This window comes from Pongo pygmaeus, chromosome 12 (assembly GCF_028885625.2).
Source record: "Pongo pygmaeus isolate AG05252 chromosome 12, NHGRI_mPonPyg2-v2.0_pri, whole genome shotgun sequence".
Lineage (NCBI taxonomy): Eukaryota > Metazoa > Chordata > Mammalia > Primates > Hominidae > Pongo > Pongo pygmaeus.
Window position 1 is genome coordinate 92,223,492 of NC_072385.2, and position 16,659 is coordinate 92,240,150.

A 16,659-nucleotide genomic window follows, 5' to 3' on the forward strand; every position below is an offset into this window, starting at 1 on the left:
TAGATGGATCTCGGGAAAGACTATGCAATAGTTGCATTTGGGCAAGGCCCTTTAATGGAGGCACTTTACTGGGTTGAGCTGTATAATCTGCTATTATGGCCTGGACTAAAGTATTTATTCTTAGGCAGTGGCTGTGATTAACTTCCAGACATAAAATTGCCTTACTGTTTAAGTACTATTTTAATTGGAGGCAGAAGAGGTGCCTTAAAAGAACATAGGTACTGAATGGCAGTTCTCCTGCTGATGGGACAGTATTGAGACTAAAATTTGGTTTGGGAGGACATTTTCCTCCTCATTGTTGAGTTTTCCTATTCTCAGAAGTAGCATAAAGCCCGGTCTCTTGTAGAGGGACACAAAAAGGGAGGAGAATTAGGAATCTAGATTGTTTTGGCAAAGGAACTGACAATGTGCCACATGGAGAGGATTCCTATTCCACTAGGTGGTGCAGTAGGCCTTGAAATACCATGGGCTATCCAGACCAAAGGTAGAGAGAGAGACCCTCACTTTTGGGTGGGGCAAATCCTCTGTTCCTAGAAAATCACAAAAATGGCAATCGTTTGAGCTGTATTTCTGGTTACTACAGCATTTGTTGATCTTGCCTAGCAAGATTACTTTCCTGAACTGTAAAAATTCCCATAGCATTGCATATGGAGAGGGGATAGAGGACATGGCATTAGTTGATAGGAAAGGAGGAAATTTATGATAGAAGAAGCTTGGAGATCCTGTTGCTGACACCCATCAGGCTGCTGGAGGCTGGGGTTAGTCCAGAAGCCTTCAGGTAACACCATGGTGTGGCCCTGGCCAGGAACCCTCAGTTGCCTCTGCACCTCTTCCAGCACCATATGATGGCTAGGCTCTCCATGAAAGAAAACTGATTCAAAACAAAGCCAACATTCCCAGTACCCTTAGGGCACTGAGGGGTTTGCTAAGTTCTCCCTAGCAAGCCTGTCCCCTGAGTCTTGTAAGGTTGGCAGCCACACTAACCATTTCTAAATGGCTGAAGGGGGCCAAGTGTTTGATTTGATTTTAAAATGGAGGACAGAGGCCTCAAAATGACAGAAAAGGTTTGGGGTTTGCTCCTAGACTCACCCTTCCAGTGGATCTACTTTGGATCCTGGACAAGCCTCTAAAATGAAGTGGGGTCATTGTCTGGGATAAATAACCAAGATTCATTGTTTTATGGCTGTGGAAAAGTATGACACAGACACAAAATGAGTGAGGTCTAGAGTGGAAGCTTAATAGGCAAAAGAAAGAGAAGAGCTCTCTACCACAGAGAGGGGTCCTGGAGAAACGGGTTGACGGTTCCTTGGGGAAATGTAGCAGGCTTTATAGATGAGCTTGAAGAGGTGGTGTCTGATTTACCCAGGGCATGAAAGATTGCTTGGACCAGGTGTGTCATTTGCATACGGCAGGAAAAACTTGTTAGGCCTAGGTGTGCCATTTGCATAGAGCAGGTAAATCTGGCTTGCCCCACCCTAATCTTTTATTATGCAGATAGTTTCTCTGCCTGGCTTGTGCCATGTTGCCTCTTTCTTTACTGTACACATGGTGACAAAGAAAAGAGAAAATAGAGCCACCATGTTGAACTTGGCCCCCAGGTAGCCCCTTTCTGTTGGCACAGCTCCCGGCATTAATCCATGCAAGCTTCCAGCTTGCTTATCTGTTTGAATCTTGAATTTTCAGGCTGCTCTTTGTTAGAAAAGAAATAATTTGGGGGCTGATTTTTGTTAAAAGGGAAATTCCACTGAGGACTCTGTTGCCCTTACTCTCTGCCTAAATAGTTTCTATCTCCTGCATCATCATTATATAACTTTTCTGTATACAACTACAATAGATATAAATAATCTGGAGCACAGATTAGAGTATGATGTGAAAATATACATTTATCGTGAAATAATTAGGAAGTGATGACTTTTGAGGATTCATTGCCTTTGCTTTCAATATAATTTAATTAAAATTTATATAATTTTTTAAAAATATGCTTTATCACCACTTTGTATATTTCCTGAAAAATTAACAAAATAACTCTCTCAAGCTGGTACAAGCTGCTCCAGCACATCACTGTTCCTTCCCTCAAAAGCACCAGAGCACAGTGATTACAAAAAAGACAGAACAGAGAATGGTTGATGCACACATGCACTTGTTCATGATAAAATAGAGGGAGTTGCCTAATTTCAAAAAATTCACTTATTCTAGTTTCAGTTTTACCAGAAATGTTTTGATTTGGGAATATTACTTAAGCTAATTTTATTTCAAGTCAATAGTGATATTCTATTTTTTGAACTTTATGTAATAAAGCTTCACAAAGTCAGGCCAATTGATGATCTGACCAGTCCAAATTAATGAAAAGTACAAATTATATTTCAGTTAATTATGGTTTTATTATTTCAAACATTTTCAATTACTTGAATTTATTATTAAAGTGTTTTAGGTAGAGATCCTTTTTATTAGTTACTAATAAAAAGCTGTCATGATTAGCAGCATCTATTTGCATATAGATAATTGGTGTGCTAAATCTTTTAAAATATGAATTCTCTTCATTGGTTTAGTGGATTGCATTATTGTTCCTAATTACTTGCTTTCCCTCTATACTAGGCCCAGCCATACAGGGCTTGTCTTTGGGGGTCGCTCACTTCATTGGTGTCAGGTTTTGATTGCATGACTTGCTCTGCTCAATGCAGTGTAAGTATGAGTGATATAATCCTTGCTCCTGCAGAAACTTTAGGAAGCATCCTGGGGTTTCACTACTGCTTTTTACTTCTCTATCACAAGAACAGCATTCTCAGATAAGGACGTAAAATATATGCACAGAAAGAGCTGCAGCCAACTCACATCTGATAGGTAACAGTGGTAAATACATTTTTGATTTTCTAAGCTAGTGAGTTGTCTGTTGCCATAGCATATTTTAGCAAAAAACTAAATAATGTTAGTAGATTCAGCAAACTCTCTAAGCTTGATTACAGTCTTTTTGGATGCTTTTAAATATTCAGTTTAAAAAGAAAGATGTGAATTAGAAGGCTACCTATGAGGTACTATCCTCCCTACCTAGGTGACAGGATCATTTGTACATCAAATCCCAGTGACACACAACTTTCCCATGTAACAAACCTGCACATGAACCACGGAAACCTAAAATGAAAGTAGACAAAAAGAAAGAAAGGTAAATTTTACCCTTATCCAAATTAGATTAGCACAAATTCTTAATGTGTAGAGTTTTTATTAAATGAGAATTTACTAGGTTGGAAATAGCATTAATCTCTGTAGGAAGAATTCTTACTGAGCTCATTTTTTTGATCCATAAGTTTTTATCACCTCCACTAATGAGTCAGACACCTATTTAATTACAATTAAAATTTTTGGATTTCTGAAATTTCTGGCCAAATCAGTTTAATTATTTATAGTAATATTTTCTGCTTTAACTCCTTTCAAATTTCTACATTTATTTTCAATGTGTTGTGTTGGACTTAATTATCAGAAAATAAAATAAGCATCAGTTGGTACCTACTATATTCCAGGGCTCTATTAGATGCTTTCAGATCTATTTCATTGAATTCTTTTAAGGAAACTGTGACTCAGGGAAGTTGAGAGTAACTTGTTCAAGGTCAGATAGCACTTTGTGCAGTAAGTGATAATGTTAGAATGGAAGACTTAATCCCAGTATGGATGGTTTAGAAATTGTTGATGATCTGCTTCTAAAGGTTGTGGCCTTACTTTCTTTTTTTAAATCAATCAAGCTGTTTTAGTAAGCTTTTGCTGTAAAATAAAGAACCTCAAATCTCAGTGTCTAACAAGGAGCATTTCCTTCTTGCATATTGGCCTGACTATTGCTTGTGGCTGGGCATAGGTTGTCTGGCCTAAGCTGGATTTATTTAGTTCCAGGATTCAGGATAAGTTCCAGTCTGCTCCAAGGGTTCTCATTCTGGGAACAGGTCTCAAGGAGCATAGAACATGTTTTCAGGCTGGAGGGCAGATACTTAAAGGGAAGTAAAATTTTGCAATACCCCTTACGGCTTGTGCTTGGAGCCAGCATGCTGTCGTTTCACTAGTCAAAGCAAATCATAAGGCCAAGCTCAAGGTAGTGGAGTTGGGAAGAATATTACACTCCCAAGGCATGGCAAGGGTGAGGAGTGAACAACAAACTAAACAAAACACACAGTCTACTACATAAACATAAAAATGATTTTTTTTCATAATTATGAGGCCAAAATTTCATTATTTCTTTTCAAAAAAGTGAATATTGATCTAATAATCTGCAACATTTGTAAGAACTCTTATACAGTCAGCCCTCCATATATGTGGGTTCTGCATCCATGGATTCAACTCACTATAGATCAAAAATATTTGGAAAAAAAATGGATGGCTGTGTCTGTACTGAATGCGTACAGATCTTTTTTCCTTGTCATATCCCCTAAGCAATACAGTATAACAACTATTAACATATCATTTACATTGTATTTGGTATTGTACATAATATAGACATGATTTCAAGTATTCCAGAGGATGTGCATAGGTTACATGCAAATACTTAGCCAAGTGATAAGGGACTTGAGCATGAATTTTGGTATCTATAGGAGTCCTAGAAGCAATACCCCATGAATGCTGAGAGGGATGACTATACTTTCAGTATGAGATAACATTTCAAGCAAAGAAGCATTATTTAAATGTTAGGTTGATGAGATTAATTCAATTTGACATTTCATGTCATTTATATTTAAAATTGACTGTGTTAAAAGCAGAAACATTAATGGTTATGAGAAGAAAAGTATTCCTCCATTTTATGTGTGTGTGTATATATATATATTTTTATATATATATCTGCAACCAACTTATGGTTATCCATTTTTAAGTACTTTATCAAACCCTGTATTGCATACAGTATTCAAGGTAGTTCCCATTGATCTCTGCCCTGAGTCTCTCATTCAGGCCCTTGTGTGTAATACCCTCTATTTGTGTTAACTGGACCTGGTAACTCACATCTGATAAATAGCATATGGCAGAAGTGATGGGGTGTTGCTTGAGGGATTAGATTATAAAAGCCTGGAGCTTCCATCATGTTTTGACTCTCTGCTTGTATCTTCTTACTTGCTTGCTTTGATGAAACAAGCTTCTATGTGTGAGCTGCCCTCTAGAAAGGTCCACATGGCAAGGGACAGAGGGCAGCCTCTAGCCAACAGCCTTGAGAAAGTAATTCCTGCCAACAGTGATGTAAGTGAGCTATGAAAAGGATCCTTACCCAGTCAAGCCTTGAGATGACTGCAGCCCACTGCAGTACCTTGATTGCAGCCTGTGAGATAATCTGAAACTGGGTTCTAGTTAAGTAGTACCAGGATTTCTGACTCAAAAATGCTTAGAAAATAAGTGTTCTAAGCCACTAAATTTGGGGGGTTGTTACACAGCAATAGGTAACGATTATACTCTGCCACTTCACTTCATATCTGCAATTACTTTGCAGGGGTATAAATATTTTGGATTATAACTACAAATATAAACATTTCATACATATTAATCTAATATTCAGCAATTCTATAACAATAGTTTAAGCTTATTTCTTCGGGATTCTTGAATTTCTTTTAGAAACTTTAAGTTTATTCTTCTCAGTTTTCTTGTTTAGCAAATAAAATCTTTCTGTAAAGATAAAAGGATATGTAACTTTTTTACTTTTGACTTCTTTGATGGCAAGTCTTAATAGGTTGCTAGATGGCAAAGGTTAGACTAGTACAAGCTTTGTTTTACTTTAAAGGCCCATGACTTCCTTGAGATTACCACTTTAACCCCAAATTGGCTTTGAATATAGCCCATCATTACAATATATGTTTTTACTTACACATTTTTAATAAAATATTTTCAACATTTTTTTTCTCTGATGCTATCCAAAAAAGAAACAAGATGAGAAGGGAAAGCAGATTTCCCCCCTCTTGAAAGTAATTTTCTCATTTGACCTTTCTTCTTGGGAATTCTAAAATACACTGTCCTTTCTGAGAAAAGAAAAAAAAAAATCAAAACCAAAAAAGTCCCACACTTAGTCTCCTGGAAATTCTCCCAGTTTCAGTTCTGCTATAAATGTTTCCCTTGCTCTAGATACCATGTATCTATATTTAAAATTACTACTGTGTACAGCAGGCAGGAAATACATTTTTTTCTTTTTTTAAATCAAGGGTTCTAGCTTTCTTGTGTTTTATTTCAGTTGTGTGTTTTGTGTGTGTATGTTTGTGTTTCTGTCTGTTAATTCAAGAATATATATGTCAGATAGTATAGCAATTTTCCCAGCATACTGGGGCTGTAAGGAAAAACTATGTCTTCTAGACAATTTGACAGTATTTAGACTGTATTTAAGACAAGAACCATTTACTCTTAGTTTTAAAATGCACATAACATTTGTTTAAGCTTTGCTGGTAATATACTTTTGTATTTAACATTATATTCCGGTATTTCAGGTAAAGGAAACAGGGATAATTTAGTCATTTGTTTAGAACATCAGTGTCCTGCCTGTTTTCCTGGGTTATGAAGTCTGCTTCAACTCTCAAGGAGAAAGGTCGAATGCATAAATTAGATTTGAAAGGAAGAAAATCCGCCTTCCCTTCTCATTGCTCCTTTCTTGTATAGCATCAGAGAAAAATATTGAAAATATTTTATTAGAAATTTTGTAAATAAAAACATATATTGTAATGATGGGCTATACTCAAAGCTAATGAAGTTGTGGTGCCATGCCTGTTGGCACCCTGTGTTCAATCCATTTTTCCAGAATGAACTCCCATTTCCTCTCTGTATGTTAGTTACTCAAGCCTAGGTTCTTATCAAAGCTTTTGAATATTTTCCACTCTTCCATTATCTCTGATTTCCTCCTGTTTGTGGATCTTTTCCTGTGGAATTGTACCTTTATTTGTTCATGAATTATTTCAAACAGAAGAGTTTTCGTTTTCTAACTTATCAGACCCATTGGAGTCAGGGCCCATGCCTTTTTTACTTCATTATTTTCTCTAGACTAAAAGTGACAAGTAATTTATGGTGGTATTTTAGGCCTTGGGAAGTTAGCAAAATGGATATTTTGGGGTCAGAATATGTGTCCAGTTCCCTTGAATAACTTCTCAAGGATAAAATTACACATGGGTGCGTGATTTCCACAGGGACATACGGAGAACTTCCTACTTGCCCACATCCCATTTGTCCTGCTGGACCCTGCTATTGCCCTTGAACATTTCCCCTTGACTGCTTTCTAAGACAATCCACATTATTTTAAAATGTAGTTTTGCTTTTGGCAAGATTATTGTGATCATGTTATGTGGAATTTAAAGAGTACTGAATTTTTTGTTCAGTTGTCAGTTTTTCTAGTCAGGGTTCTTTGGTAATCACTCAGGGGTCCAATCAACGCATTACTTCTTAGTTACCGCTCTTGAACATAACTTTGAAAAGTCAGTTGGAGGATATACAGATGGCTACCTGCTAGAAATTAAATTTATGGGTGAAGGTGATAGTTCACAGGAAAGAAAGGCACAGGGTAGGAGGCTAGGAATACCCCCAAATGTTAACTTATACCAGATTTTCAATAGTTTAATATAGGGTGATATACATGTATGTCTATATATACACATGTGTATATATATTAATATTTATATATTAATATATATTATATATTAATAGGGACTGGAAAATTAATATATGTATATATGTGTATATAGAGTATATATGTATATATGTGTGTATATACATACGTATATATGTGTATATATATGTGTGTATATACATACGTATATATGTGTATATATATGTGTGTGTATATATATGTGTGTATATATCTATATATATATAGAAAGAGAGAGAGTTATCAATATAAATTCTAACAGTGTGACTTTCCTGGTTCCGAGCATGCAAATATAAGTAGTGATTCAGAAACATTGAACTGAAGATATCGACCAACTTTGTAGACACTGAGACATAAATGCAATAATTCATTTGACATGACAAACTACTTTTCCTTTAGGGACTGGAAATATTAATATACAAAAACTTCAATGTTGGAAAAGTGCCAAATATCTAGAGACAGTGAAAAAAATTGTCCATCTAGATGTTTGCAAATATTTGAATAATTAGAATTGTGTAGAGAAGACATCTGTTTAAAATTTCATGTTAGATACATTTCATCATTGTGTAAATGTAAAATCTGAGACTTAAATACACAAGTATTAATTAACTGCCTGTTGATGATTATGTACTGAGGGAAGATGAGAGAAGTGGTAGAAGGTGAAGGTGGAAAAATTGCCTTGAAGTTTGAATTTTATTCAGTACAAAGTGAAGAATCCTAAAAATTCTTGAATAGTAGACTGATATACAGAGTCCCTTTTAAATTTTACTTTGAAATTTTTCATAGAGTAAAATTCAGTTTTTCTTGTGTACAGCATTATTGATCTTAACACATGTGTAGATTTGTGTAACCACTACCACGATTAGGATACAGAACAGTTCCACCACCCCACAAACTTCCTTGTGCTTCCCCCTTAGAGACACAATGTCATCCACTCTTAACCTCTGGTAACCACTTACTTGTTCTCAAACATTATAGTTTTTTATTTTGGGTAATGTCATATACATGGAATTTTACAGCATGTAACCTTTAGGGACTAGTTTCTTTCACTCAGCATAAATGCTTTGTTTTGTGTATCAATAGTTCTTTTCTTGTTATTGGTGAGTAGTATTCCATGGTATGAATGGATGTACCACTGTTTATTTATTCATTTACTCACTAAAGCACATATAGAATATTTTGAGTTTTAGCAATTATGAATAGAACTGCTATAAACATTCATGTATAGATTTTTGTGTGAATGTCAATTTTCATTTCTCTGGGGTAAATCCCAGAGGTGGACTTCTGGTAAGTGTACATATAACTTTTAGTAAAACATTATTAAGAAACTGCAAAACTGTTTTCCAGAGTAGTTGTTCTACCTTGCATTTCACCAGCAATGTATGAGAGTCCCAGTTGCTCTGCATTCGCCTCAGTACTTGGTATTTCAATTCTAAAGAGGGTTAACCATTCTTATAGGTGTATAGTAATACCTCATTGTGATTTTAATTTGTGCTTCTCTAATGACTGATGATGTTGAGCATCTTTTCATGTGCTTATTTGCCATCCATTTGTATACCTTCTTTGGTAAAGTGTCTGTTCAAGTCTTTTGCCTATATTTTTTCTTTTGTTCATTTTTTAATTGGGTTATTTTCTTACTATTGAGTTTCAGGTTTTTTCACAGTTTACAAGTTGAAAGCTCTGACATTGGGATCAATGCAGACAATGGATTAGGCTTCTTATATTGAAAAATGTTTCCTGTATATCTGTTAATATTTTGGATTATGAAAGAATGCTTACTTCTTCTCCCTAAATATCTGTTTGTGTAGCGAAAAATTAATCTTTCTGGTTTTGGTAGACTGTGCCTTAATTATAACTTGTACACTTGATTCTTAGAAAAATCCTCTCAGGTATTACTACTCACAAGTCACAGATAAGAAAACCAAAGGGGTCAGAGAGACCAGTACTTGTCCAGATTCATAGGTGGATGAACTAGAACTGGAAACTAGCAATGTGGTATTATCCTCTTTTCCATATCCTTTTCCTGATCCCCAAGCAACTTGCAAGTTAAATTTATTCCATTATCTGCATATAATCCATCTGGTCACAGTTTGGGAGAGCAGAAAGCCTTGTGAGTAGACCATTCATGAATCATTCCCATCAAATACATGTATGTGCTATATATTTTTGGTGGTGGTGTAAGGTACTGTGTTCTTGGGAGGGAAACCCAAGTAGTAGTGAACGCTCAGCTTCAAAGTCACACGAGCTCCCCAGTCACATTTTAACCATGTGCTAGTTAATAGCTCTTTGCTCTTTTGCAATTAAAATTTTTGCTATTTTCTATAAAAAGTGCCAAAGTAAAATTATTTAATTTTTATTAAAATAAAAAGTTCTGTGAAGATTAGTAAGATTATATGTAAAACTGATTACAGTTAAAAAATAAAATATAACTGGAACCACAACACAGCCTAATAAATTGGAACATTATTCTAAGCTTGGATGTGAATTACACAAAATGACTTGAGGAAAATCATATTTTCCAAACCTAGCAGATGTTATTATGCTTCTCAAATCCATTTCCATTTTTTTCTTTTACTCCTCTGAATACAAATTTCCCCAACTGGTATTTATGGACTTTGGAAAGTCATTTAGCTATTCCCAAGGACAAAGGTAATATTACAAACTTTGTACAGTGGTATATAAATAGTAAAGTGGAAGAACTGGAAGATTATCTTCCATGAATATTCCTTAATTTGTGTTAAACCCCCATTCTTTACAAACCAAAGGAAAGTATTTTTCCCTGTCCCTCACTAGAGAGTTACGGAATTATAGAGGAGTCTTTGCACATGATTAGACCATGACATTTGAAGGAGTGTTAAACTTACTTGGGCTTAAGAAAGCTTTTCTAGGAATATTGCCCTGGCAGAGGTAAAGTATTTTCTTCAGATTTACTAGCCAAGAGAGACAAGTTTATTTTAATGTTCCCATTGGCCCCATAAGTTATTTCTCTCTATCTGCTATGGAGGAAAATAATTAAATTATTGATGTTTGTTGGCCCATATGTACAGCTGCGTTTTCATTTATATTGTTCATTCACCCAGTGTAAATATTCCAGACTTCAAGTAAATCAGTGACTCAGGACCAAAGATATATTTGTTTGACTAGCAATGCCAATGTTTTATTCCCTCTAAGGAAAACGATATGGACTGATTTCATCTGCTGCCAACATTAATCTCAGTATGATTAAATTCAGAATATTTAAGTATATATTTCCAGGGTTTGAAAATTCCCCTCTCTAGGATTGCTTCAGAACTTAGATCAATCTTTCTTTAATTACTGTTCCTCTGAACAATACTGAAGGACAAATATAAAGTCATCCCTATCATGTGACTGACCCTGCGTGCAGCCCACTGGCAGGCCCCAGGGAAATGGGCTGGTCAGATAGAAGGGATGGAAACCATGCTGTAAATATGATGTTGAAAAAATATCCAATCTCTCCATCCCACATTTATGCTAGAATCCCTTTCTCTGGGGTCAGATGAGTCACTGAGAGTCTATGCTATACTGATGTCATGTAAAATATAATTGGGTATTTTGTGCTCCCTCCTCAAAAAAATACTTTTCATTAACTGAACATTTGGAAAAAACTATTTTAACCTTATATTTGAAAGATACAAAGTGGATTTTTTTTTTTAAAAGGAGATTTCTGTTGAAGTAGGATTTAGAGAATGTGTGTTCTGGAAATAGTAGAGAAATCCAAATGAAATATTAAGTACATTCTTTTGTATTCCTTTGAGGGACAAAGAGCATACAGATGATTCTGCATCTCTCTGAGATATTAGAAAGAAAACAAACTGTGGTGGCTTCCATAGATAAACATTCATTCACTTTGCTACCTTGACAAGCTTTCAAACGAAATAAGAAACAGATAATTTAGCGATTTGAGTTCTCTCTCTGAGTAGAGGAATTATTGATTGTGTTTTGCATAGCTGGGGAGCCACCAGTGCAATAATTTGCGACAAATCTTCCCATTTAGATGCAGCAAAAAGATGTTTCTCAGGGTCTATTGCAACATCTTTGATTGGCTTTAATTTGCAACGTCAAATTTGGAGATCATATTAACCTGGGCAAGTGAACGGCTTAATGTCCCAAGGGTGTTGTTTTACTTTCCAGTACTGAAGTGTATAGCATAAACACAGCACTTTCAAAGACATCAGTGTCCTCCATTAAGTGCTTCCTGGTAAATATGAAGGAGATCTCTGTTTTCATCATCAGACCTTTTAAGCTGTTCAAGTCCCTAGACAAGCAGTAGCAAAAGAATAAAATAGCCCAAAGGGGAAAACACCCGAAGCAATATGTCTGCTTTAACAAAAATATTTTGGATGTTTAAATAATAACAAATCACTGATCACATCATTTTATTACTTTAAAAATACTTTAAGATATTAATTACCTCGAGTTAGCCAATCCACAATGTGAACATATTTCAAAACAATATGTTGTAAAAGATAAATATAAAAAAAGTTATTTGTCAATTAAAGAAGTAAATTAGTTAAGAAATACTTTAGGGTTTTCACATCTTATAGATTAGAGGGAAAATAGCCCAAAGGAGTAATTTTTTTGAGAAATAATGGGACACGGGTTATTTAATAATTCTAAAACAAATGCCACATTGTTTAATGCACGCAGGGAACTAGATAATGGAAGAATTTCTTGGCAGAATGCTTAATGCAATAAAACGAGAGATGAGAACCGGCCTTAGGAAAAGGTCAGGTCCAGAATATTGTGAGACAAGCAGTTCATGTTCTCTATTTTTGTCCAGTTTGCTAGAAAATGTAACAACCAAGCAAACTGATGGTTTTTAATTTGCGCTCCCCCTGCCACTCCTCTTCTCTTACTGTTAAGCCTACTCAAGTGCCTCAGTTTGGGTGTCAAATAAACTTAGTCACAGTTAACTTTGGAGCATTATTAAATAATATTTCCATATGTAGGGAGCTCACACAGAGACCCTGGTCCTGGAGTCTCACCAGTTTACTTTATTAAAAATGTTTACTTGCTCTTTTTGAGCAGGATAGAGTTTAGCCCATTTGCAAAGGGTTTTGCAGTTGGTTTGGGGTATCATTTTTATTCTGATGGATTAAAAGCAATATATATGTATACAAGTATATATATATAAGCATTATATATTATAAGCATAATATATTATAATATATAATATATATTGTTTTTAATGTATAATATTTAGTACATCAATTATTTCTACTCCTGGGCATTTTGTCATTATTATTGTTATCATGGACTATAAGTCAACACTGTGGGTGTCAGATGTGTAAAGAAAGAAAATAAAATCTGAAAAATAAATTTGGAATTTTTAAGGAATTTTTGGGTATTGATGAGGATGCTGATGAGAGGAATCTTGGGACCATGGATCATATTTTCCAGCTCCAGTTAGAGGTGTTTGAACCAGAGTGACTCCATTTTGAGTGAGGGCTAAGAAAATGAGCCTGAGACTTGTTGGATTGCATTGTCAGAAAATTAGGCATTCCTAGCCTCTAGATGTTTATGATTATGGGGAACAAATTAGTAATATTTACTAAACAGACCCAGAGTTGCAAGTGTCCCAGATATGCCAATATCTGGAGAACAAAGGCATTCCTAATTTTGCTTTAAATATAATGATGTTGATTCTTGCAAAATATAGTAATTAAGAAAATTAATCCTTTATCACAAACCCTTGTAGCAGAGCACATCTCCCCATATATATGAATGTTGTACATGGGTGGATGTGTTCCTCCTCTTACTTTCGGGAATGTCCTACTTTGTCTATGGAGTAGCTGTCCTTTCACCACTGTACTTTCTTAATAAACTTCCTTTTGCTTTGCACTGTGGACTCACCCTGAATTCTTTCCTGTGCAAGATCCAAGAACCCTCTCTTAGAATCTGAATCAGGACCCCTTTCCTGTAACATGCCTGCCTCATTCTCTTTCCCCTATTCCTGTTACTACCCATCTATTCTTGGCAAAACAAATGTTACGAAGGCAAGATTTGGTTTCTTTGCTAGGTTTTAAGAACCTTTCCAGAAAAGTTTAATCAGTTTTGCTTTTTATGAGAAAATTCCAATAATGGAAATGGCAGGTTTCTATAGTTACACATTATGTTTCCTACATTAAACAAGAGAAAAGCTCTTAAGCAAGAAGGAACATAAATGGTTTTCATTAATAGTCACATAATATTGCTTTCTACTCACAATATAACACATTAAAATTTAATCAACTAGTTAGCAAATGAATACACCTAATGTTAATTTTCCAATCATGCTATTCATATTTGGATCTTCATTCTAACTAATATTTCTTTCTTTGCTTGGAAATGTTAAAAAAAAAAGTGTGTGTTCAACATTGTGTTTGTGAACCATTTTTGCAGCCTAATGCCTTACAGAACATTAATACCCATAAATTATAATTAAATACTGTTCCCAAGCTGCTTCTGCAATGCTATAGTCTATAATTAGTATACAACATAAATTAAAAAAATATAATGGTAAATAAGTTGACACTGAAACTGCTTTGAAATTGAGGTAAGACTTTTTCTACGTCCCGAAAATCAAAGTTCTTCAGTTACTAGGTTTTTGTAAACTATACCACTATTATCAAGTGAGACTCTTGATTAGGACAATGGTTCTCAATTGGAGACAATTTTGCTCCCTTTCCCAGAAGACATTTGGCAATGTCTGGAGACATTTTTGTTTGTCACACAGTGGGGGTGCTATTGGCATCAAGAGAGCAGAGGCTAAGAATGGGGCTAAACATCCTACAATGCATAGGACAGCCCCTTACAAAAAGGAGTCATCTAGTCCAAAGTGTCAATAGTGCCATGGTTGAGAATTTCTGATCTAGGACAATGTCTCTTTATTCTGTGTCAAATAAGTTAGGCAACCAAGATACATTAAATAACTTAAGTTACTAAAAAGTCCTAAAGGTTTTTCTTTGATTTTTGAATCAAATAAGATACCATTGACACGAGTATATTAGTTTTAATTTAATATGTTCTTTAGGGAGGAAAATGTAGAGCAATGAATAAAAAAAGGAAAAAATCACAATAATGTTTTGTTTTCATTAGGAGATCAAGCTTGTTTTTAAATATAAATTCTCCTAAGGGTTTTTTTTTTTTTTTTTTTGGTCAGCTTGAGTAGATTCTTCTAAGGAAAAGAATATGTCATGTAATTATACATGACAAAATTTTCAAGGTTCTGTTAAAGAGATATAACTAAGAGAAATGTGTTGGAACACCCTTTCTTGGAATAGGAAGAGTTGTCAAGATTGAAAATATTATTTCATTAAATCTTATCCCCAGAAAATTTCAAGACATCCCCTCCCTCCCCAAATAAAATTAATGGTTATCATTTTGTTCGAGAGCTCTTAAAGAGCAAAGTATTTTTAAAATTTTCTTGATTGCTCTACTTGATCACTATTAGTATGTAGCTAAAATTTTTTAAAATGTGTTTTTAAACAATTCTGATGAAACTTGGAATAAATGCTACAGAGATACAGAATGTTGAAACTCACTTTACTCATGAACATAACTAATTCAGTAGAATAGAGACTCCATGGAGGCAGGGATCTTGTCTGTCAGGAAATTAGCTCTAGTCTCAATTACTGGAACAGTTTCTTATAGATGAGATAAATCCAGGAAATATTATGGAGATTGACACATTCAAATCAGTTGTGTCAGTCTGTAGATATCCAGTAAATATATCTGTATTTAAACAAGTAATGCATGCATTCAGAAGAGGCTGTTTAGAATAAGAAGTGGTATCAGATAGTCTACAGTTGTTGCTTGGAAATGCTGTATACTCAAAAAACCCAGAATAAACTAGTATAGGATATGATTTCTCTAATCTAAATTTTTTTTAGATACCTGTGGCCCATATTTGCTATTGAGACTCATTTTTCTTGCTTTGTTTTTCTAGAAATGTTGTGTAAGCTATAGGCTACGAAAGTTAGCATGGTGACAGTGAATTGCACATCTTACACATTTGTCACACTACTCCCCATGCTGTGTACTACTGTAGACTGACTGCTTCCACCAACTAGCACATTTACCCACACATAATGAAGTTTCGCTCAAACAAGCCATTGTTTGATTATTTCAAGGATATTTTATCTATTTGAAAATTTATTCCTTTGACTTTCTTTTAGCTTTATTTATGTATTCATTTTTGAAGTATACTTAATTCATTTAATTTTCCCATTTGAACAAATTATAACTCATAATGGAGCAGGAGAAATTAAAACTGACTTGGATACGTCATTTGAAATTGGTGAATGGATAACATCTTCACCCCGAAGTTTTAATTTTCACCTGCCAACTGATGACTCCCAATTTATAACTCTAGTTCAGCTTTCTTAGGCAACTCCAGACCTACATTTCTAACTTTCTACTAAAAAATTCTATTTAGCTTCCCATAGGTCCCCAATTACCCTTGCCTTAAACCAAACACATTGGATTGTCTCCATCCAAACTCAATTTTTTATTTTCACCAAAATGAATTTATTTTCCCAATTTCTGAGAACTGTGGCAAAACTCACAAACCATAATTCAGTATTTATCCACAACTCAACCTTGTTTCTCAGCAAGTTAGAATTTTGATCACTGAATAAACAACAGGTTATTTTTTTCATGACTCCTGCTTGTACTCTATTATTGCATCGTTAGCAGGTCACCATATAAAATAAAAATTAGGAAAACACTGGTTGTCAGTATGAAAATGTTCTAGGTCTTTAGGATTGCTTTATGGATATTTGCTAGTATTAGTAGGGTAATAAAAAAGGTAAAATTAGGAGAAGCTACTTTTAATTGAAAATCAATGAGGACAAATGCTTGCCCCTATTTGTATGTTGAAGGGAAGCTGCCAGTAGAGGGGAGGGAGAGGAGGAATTTCATGAGATGCTACTCTGAGAAGATGAGTAGGGATGAAGTCGCTGTACAGGTGTCAGGAGCAGCCCCACTCCTGTAGGACAGAAGGGAAGATGGCGTGCATTTTTGCAGAGGTCAGAGAATGTTTTCAATCAGGCAAGGAAAATTTCTTTTTTTAGAATCTT